The 7233-nt window shown below is 44.4% G+C and overlaps 1 protein-coding gene across 1 annotated transcript in view; it reads right to left on the bottom strand.

The window, feature by feature from the left end:
* The window catches only part of LOC142015267 (OX-2 membrane glycoprotein-like), a 28323-nt gene extending 21475 nt beyond the window's left edge, over positions 1 to 6848 (bottom strand). Inside the window, exon 1 of the mRNA XM_074998705.1 lies at positions 6706 to 6848. The gene's annotated coding sequence lies outside the window, so the exon portion shown is untranslated. The remainder of the gene's footprint in view (positions 1 to 6705) is intronic.
* Between the last annotated feature and the right edge of the window lie 385 nt (positions 6849 to 7233).

Below are 7233 nucleotides of genomic sequence, written 5' to 3' on the forward strand. Positions count from 1 at the left end.
CCAATAATACTAATTATTTTAGTGCTGCTGAGTTTTAATTGTATGAAATGGCAAATATGGTGCCTAGAGCCTGGATATTCTATTCTATTCTATTCTAAGACTATTCTAATCGAAATCAAGGATAACTAACCTGATTTCTCAATATTCCTACTGTGGACCAAAGATTACTGATGTCAGCCAAACTAACTGACAGAAATTCTTCTTAGAAACAGAAGAAAATAAGCACTAAAATAATATGAGCTTTCAGCAAGATTCCAGGAAAGCACTGAAAAACAGAGTTAATTGTAAATTATTTCCCTTGTCCTTGTATCACTTCTGCCTGGGTCACTGGCAGTGGGGCTTTAGGGGGGATTATATTGTAAACACAGAACTTCCCATTTCCAAAACAAATCTTTAGAGGAAATGGTAGCATACACTCACACACAGTAATGAACAATCTGTCAATAACTGGTTTATTAATGGAGCCTCTTGGCCATAGGCTGCAGCACACAACATAAAATAAATACAAGTTTTAAAAATTATACAGCTCAGTCAAATGCATACAGGTTTGATCAATCTGCCTTTATACTTCAAATGGGCTAAATTCACCTTTGAAGAACAGTACACAAGGGTTGAACTTAAACCAAATTTTTCCTTCACAAGGAATAAAACCATAGAACTAGAGGCTATCAGCAATAACACAATTTTCCAAACAATAAATACCAACCACGTTTAGCAATCCAAATATTTCCAGCTATGAGGGGTATTTGAAAGCACGCATGTCTAACCATGTTAGGGTAATGACTAGAGGAAGAACTGCACATTGTGCGAGTAATTTCTATACCACAGAGATAGATGCCTTACGTATGGGAGTCCCACAGCCATGTAAATATGCTGATATGATTGTGGACAGAAAAAAAGTACTGGCGAGAGTATTTTAATTTGATAGGTTGGGTCTATACCTGCCCCCAACTTCGAAGGGGGCGTGTTAATCAGGGTGACGGGAGATTACTAGTAGCTACTCTGAAGCCCCTTTACTCCTCAATTCAAAGTGCCCACAGCTATGCACATGCCGGCACTTCGAAGTCTGAAGCTTTGAAATTGCCGTGGGGAAGACTTAGCCTAATGAAGTGCTGCATATGCGCCGCAGCACTTCATTAGTAATCTCCCATCACCCTGATTAACATGCCCCCTTCCAAGTTGGGGGCAAGTGTAGACCCAGCCATATTCTTTTTTTAATTTCATGTCCTGCGGCTGGTGATGTTATTAGTGGTGTTAACCAATAGGACTGGAAGGTTTGGGGTGGAGTTTAAGGTGTTGGCTATTGCCCCCCTAAAAACCAAAATGACCAAGATCTGGTCTTGCTTCTAAACCTCTGCAAGAGGAATGGGGGAAGTTTCTAATGCAGTTTCATGCTTATGTATTTCCACAGGAACTCGGCACAATGTGCCCTTTGATAAAGAGAGGAAGTTAATCAGGCTAGTGATGGTTATTCCAGGTCATTCAGGAATAGAAGGTTCTGTTGATATCAGCAGGAAGGTGAAATGAGTGAAGGACATTTCCTGTTTCTCCCAACAGCCTGTAAGTGGGGGTACATGTAGAGGTGACTCTGGGAGGAAGTTATCTTTACAGCTCTTTCTCCGTGCAACTGGAATATGGTGCTCTGGCCCTTGTGTTCCAAACTCTACATCTTACTACTGTATATCATTGTCTCCCTAAGCTGGGTGAAAGGGGCTGGCATATTCTGTCTGTGCCTCACCCTAGTAGTGTATGATCTCTCTATTTCAGTGGTTTTCAACCTGGAGCCCAGGGATCCCCCAGGAGGTTGGGGGGGACGGGGGATGTGCAATTCATAGACCACGTCTAACAGGTCTATGAAAGGTTGTCCTTACCACGCAACAGTGGATTTCAACCTGAGAATCCATGGACATCTGGAGGGTCATAGATTGTGTCTAAGATTTACAAAGGAGTCTCCATCGCCATTTAAATTTTTGAAGGATCTGCAAATGTAAAAAGGGTGCAGACCACTGCTCTACATAGTTTGGGTCCTTTGTTAACAGAGGAATTGAAAAGCTTTAAAAAGTGTGTTATCCCTGTTTATAATATAAAAATTGAATTGTGGGTTTTCTATTCTTCTCAAAAACAAGTTTGGGTTACTTTTTTATGTGCCGAACAGCTTTCTATATTAGAAACTTCAGGTTTGTGTCCTAGACCAGGGGTTTGCAAAGTGGGGGAGTGGGCCCCCTGAAGGGGGCATGAAATTGTATAAGGGTGGGGGGTGCAGTTGGGTCTCAGGCTCATCAATCTCATTAAAATGTTGAAATATGTTACTGTTTTTATGTATGTGCATTCACCTTTATATAATAGTTAATAAAGCTTTTACATTCTCAGGCATGTCAGACTCAAAGCTTACCCTGTCTTATCTGACCTGTTTTTTCCTCTCTTCATACATATTACTGATAATGGGCCTTTTCCACTCTGACTGAATAGCCGTTATCAGCTCTGGCCCTCCCTTTTACTGGGACCCCACTCTTTAAATACCCCTCTGAAACCTTCCCCCACTCATACATCTGATGAAGCGGGTCTTTGCTCATGAAAGCTTATGCTCCAAAATATCTGTTAGTCTATAAGGTGCCACAGGAGTTCTTGTTCTTCCCAAAGCTTACTGACTGCCACATAAATGAAAACTGATAGATTTTAGGGCCACAAAAGGAAATGTATTTCTATTAGAAAATTGTAATGATTTCTTATAATAGATTATGTTTTAGGTATATTTTATAATATTTTTCATGCCTTGTTTGTATATAATACAATGAATTTAATTGAGAATTAATACTTATTATGAATTTTATTGTGTTATTGTTTTAAAATTTGATTGTGTTGCAAGTGGCCTGCAGGCCACATTTGCAATGCTTGCATAACTCCAAGGTCTCCTTATTGAACAGCAATAGCTAATTTAAACCCCATCATTTTGTATGCATAGTTGGGATTACATTATCCAGTGGGCATTACTTTGGTTTTGCCAGCAATGCATTTCAGTGGACACATTCTTGCCACATCATCTAGTTTTGTGCTTAGGAGGCATAGGTGTTAACTCCGTATTTCCTTGTCAAAAGTTTGAGTTTTGTTGCACTTGGTGTTGTTGAAGGCGCACAGTGCCACCAGCTTCCTTAAAGCTGCATTAATGAATTTTTACCTCATAAAATTAGTGAATATGGAACAGATTTTAAAAAATATTGGTTGATATATGTAAACACATCTGAGCAAGCATGGCAAGGTTGTAACTTTTTATTAACCCAGGAGACACCTCCTGTTCTTACTTATCTTAAGGAAAGCTGCCTAAGGGGACAGTTTGTCGAGTGCAAAGATTGCCTTTTTTATCATTTTGTGCAGTAGCTAGCCAAGGGGAACTTGGTCTAGGCCTGGGCTCCTAGGTGCTCTGGGAAGCAAGTGGCCTAAGCCAGAGGAAGCATTGATCTTTGAGTTTCCTGCCATTGGCCCTCCTCTGCTTGGCTGGGCTCCCCTAGGGAATTTCACAAAAAGCCCCTTGGTGCTGAGGCTGGCTCATGTGAAAACCCCTGGCGTGGCCAGAGCTGGGCATTTGCCGGAGGGGCAGAGGAGTACTTTGAGATCTTCAGGGGGCTGCAAGTTTGCCTGGGCCAAGGCGCAGCCAGGCCCTGACCCTTTGCTAGCCAGATCAGGGAAGGGCAGGGAGGTTGGGCACAACCCAAGGCTCCTGCGGCCTGTGGCATATGAGGGCTTCCTGTGAGCTTCCCACACTGCTCACACAGTACTGCTGAGGGAGACCAGACAAGGGCCACCTGTAGCCTGACGCCAGCAGAATCTGCGAGGCGACAGGCTGGGAGGGAACCACAGCGGCTCCGCAGGTTCAGCCCTGGAGCTTCATGGGGGGTTTCTCCCCACCACTAGCTTGCCTGGGCTTGCCTTGGGCATGTGCGAGGCTTAGCTCAGGTGGGTCGGAGGAAAAGGCTTTGCCTTAGGCAAGAGGACTGAAGGAGAAGGCTTGGGGGGGGTAGATTCTGTCTCAGGAGGGTTGGGGGCTCCACAGGAGCTCACCTCGGAGTAGCTTCTCTCCGCAGCACCCATGGGACGTGGCCTCGCTTCTCTTGTGATGTCGGTGCTGGTGCTGGTGCTATGTCCAGCCCCAGCCATGCAGAGCCCCGTGCTCACCCGGCCATGCCTGCCTGGTATGTGCTTTGGGGCTGAGGTGCGGGGAGGGGCTGCCCGGTGCGTTCAGCAGCAGCGCCCAGTTCTCACGGCCACAACCTCTGGCTCCTTTGCGGGCACATTTGTCATCTAGGTTAAGCAATGTAACTGGGTGGGCCACGCTTAGGCGCTTTATAAATGTAGCGCAGGATGCAAAAAATTCAATTGGGCCACATGTTTGACATGCTTGTTCTACGTACTTATTGTCTTACACATGCCAAAAGGTTTTTGGTTTTTTTTCCATATGAACATAACCAAAATTTCTGTTGGTTTGGATTGCATTAGGTTGGGGGGGTCTCCTGCTATTACAGGGACAAAAAGTGGGGCCTGATGAAATAAGTTTGCTCGCCCCATGCTAGATGTCATTACGGCAACTGAAAAATTGGCACAATTATCACCAGTATAGAGAGGGAGAAATTTGATCACAAAGCATTTAAATTGAATCATTCAGTAGGTTTAAAATTCTTGTTTGTTGTTTTTTTCTTGTGAATGTCCATTCAAGGTAAAGAACTGAGAAACACTTCTTAGGATTCATTTGTTCTACACTGATTACATCCCACTTAGGTGACTCTGAGACCCAGCTAGTCTTGCAAAACCAGAGTTTATATGCCTGACATCTGTAAAGATTAAAAAATAAAACAAACCAAAGCTCAGCTCCCTCAGCCCCACATCCACTCTCCCATTCTTTGTTCCTCCATGTCTTTTTTACACCAAAAGCAGCAAAGGGGTGCAGATGGTTTTCCCTTCTTGTCACCGTTAAATAAAAGGACATTATACATGTACATCTGCTAGATGGGGACACACATATCAGTTTCAGCAGCTTCACCCCACATGTTTCCTTTAACACATTCTGGTGGACAGACGGAATTACCACAACATGTGCACATTACAGTTGTAACAGATTTCAGCGAGGGATGTAAGAGTTTAACCAATTAACTGGCTGAATGCTATTGATATCTGGTAATCATTAAACTCTGCTAGGATCCCTAGAGAGGGGTTGGCAGCTAGGACTATAGCAGAGTGGCAGCTAGGACTCTGGCAGCTGGGATGGCATAGTGGGATACAGGTTTGGTAGCTGGGAGCCTGGGCATGAGAGAACACCTCCCTGCCCCATCCCTAGGTTAACCATTTAACTGACAGAATTTTGATCAGTTACACTGTTACTATTTTTGTACATTTTCAAACCCCTAATTTCAACCCCACAGATTTTCAGAAGCATGCAAATTGGTATGTTGTTCACTGAAGTTAAATTGAGATGTATTGTTCTTTGAAAGATCACTTTAAAACTCACTAGTTAGTTGTGTTATTTGTGTTTTTTGGAATAATCCTTTATAGATTTAAAGATTTTACGGCCAGAAAGGACCATTACATCATTCTAGTTTGACTGCTTGTGTATATCACTCCATTAAATCTCTGCCAGTATTGAGCCCAATAATTTGTTTTTGGCTGAAGCTTATCTTTTAGTAAAGCATCTGGTCATGATTTGGAGACAGAGAATCCCACCACTGTCCTTGGTAGTTTGTTCCTGTGCCTTATTTTAATATATTGGGCTTCAACAGCTAGCCTTTGAGGAGGGATCGCTCACTGGTGAGAACCGGGGGCTTATAAACGCAGGGTTATGAGCTCAATGCTTTCTAGGGAGGATTGGATGATGATAATAAAAAAAATATAAAATGCCAGGGATGGTGATGGGTCCTGTTGTGAGTGAATGGGACAGGACTCCATGACATCTGAAGGTCTTTTTCATCCCTGCAGGAGGTGTGTATCCCCATGTTTCTTGTTATGGCTTTCCAACCTACACCAAGTACCCTTGATGTTTTCTCTTTGTGGAGTAAATAAGATGAAATCACATGGGTCACCTCTAACCAACACCTAGGGGGGGAAAAATGGGGCAGACCTGCAGCTGGTATAAATTGGTGTAACATCCTTGACTTCCACTGAGCAATTACCAAAATATATCAGCTGAGGGTTTGGCCTTTTCTTATTTAAGAAAAATATATCAATTATTACCTCAAAGCTCTCCTAATCACGTAGTTTTGTGCACAAAATTGTTTTATACACTTCGTTCCATTTACAACAAATCAAGAGTAAAATCAGGAGCCCTTCTAAGCCAGTCTCGGCTGCTGTGCTCAGCGTGGCAGTTAAGTTGCTCAACCAGCCCGCAGTCGTCTCTGCTAGAAGTGAAGCCACACAGATACCTTCACGTTTGCTACCTCTAAAGCCGGTCTGATCTGCTAGCTTTCATCCCGGCCTGCTGCCAGCTGCACTGCACTTCAGCCGGGAGCGTTAACCTGCCTCCAGCTTTAGGCTGGTTTTAACAGTTGCCAAGTCTCCTTTTTACCCCGGTTTTTCCTACAGCTCGGTCACCTCCTTCTCCCTCCCCGCGCCAGCCCCAAACGCAAACCTGCAGGCGATCAATATTATTAACGCTCCTTGAGCTCAGGCTCAGAACGGCCCTTCCCCGGGGAGACCCTACGCCGGTTAGTTCAGCCTCCCTACCCGCAGAGCGATCGGATTGCTGGCTCCTCGCCGACTTCTCCGGGGGAAGAACTCGGGGCTGGAAGCAGAGCCCTGCACTTCCAGGCGCTGGGACCCCGATTCGGCAGCGAGTCTGTCCCGAGCCCGCGCGGGCGGCTGCTGAGTTCCGCCCGCCCCCGGGGGCTCCCTGCTGTGGGAGAAGGGAAACACGTCTCTCTGTAGCTGAGCGCCTGGGCGTCTGTTAGAAATCCCTGCCTTAACATTGGCCTATGGCCGTGAAAGTGACATTGGTCCAGAGCAAGTTTTCTGTCCTGTTATGTTTTCACTAACATAAGTTTTGAATCTCTCGGTTGGGTCACTGTAGGTACCTGCTCAGGATTTCTACATTGCATTAAAAACAAGTCTCCAGATGCTAAAGCAGGCTTTTGGATGAGTTGTTTGTTAACACATGCTTGCTTTTCACATTGCTAGTTTGCATCTTCAGTACTTTAAGCCTTGTGTCTTTTCATCTGTGCTAAAGAAATATCAAAGACTTGCATATATAGATGA

This window comes from Carettochelys insculpta, chromosome 1, assembly GCF_033958435.1.
Source record: "Carettochelys insculpta isolate YL-2023 chromosome 1, ASM3395843v1, whole genome shotgun sequence".
NCBI lineage: Eukaryota > Metazoa > Chordata > Testudines > Carettochelyidae > Carettochelys > Carettochelys insculpta.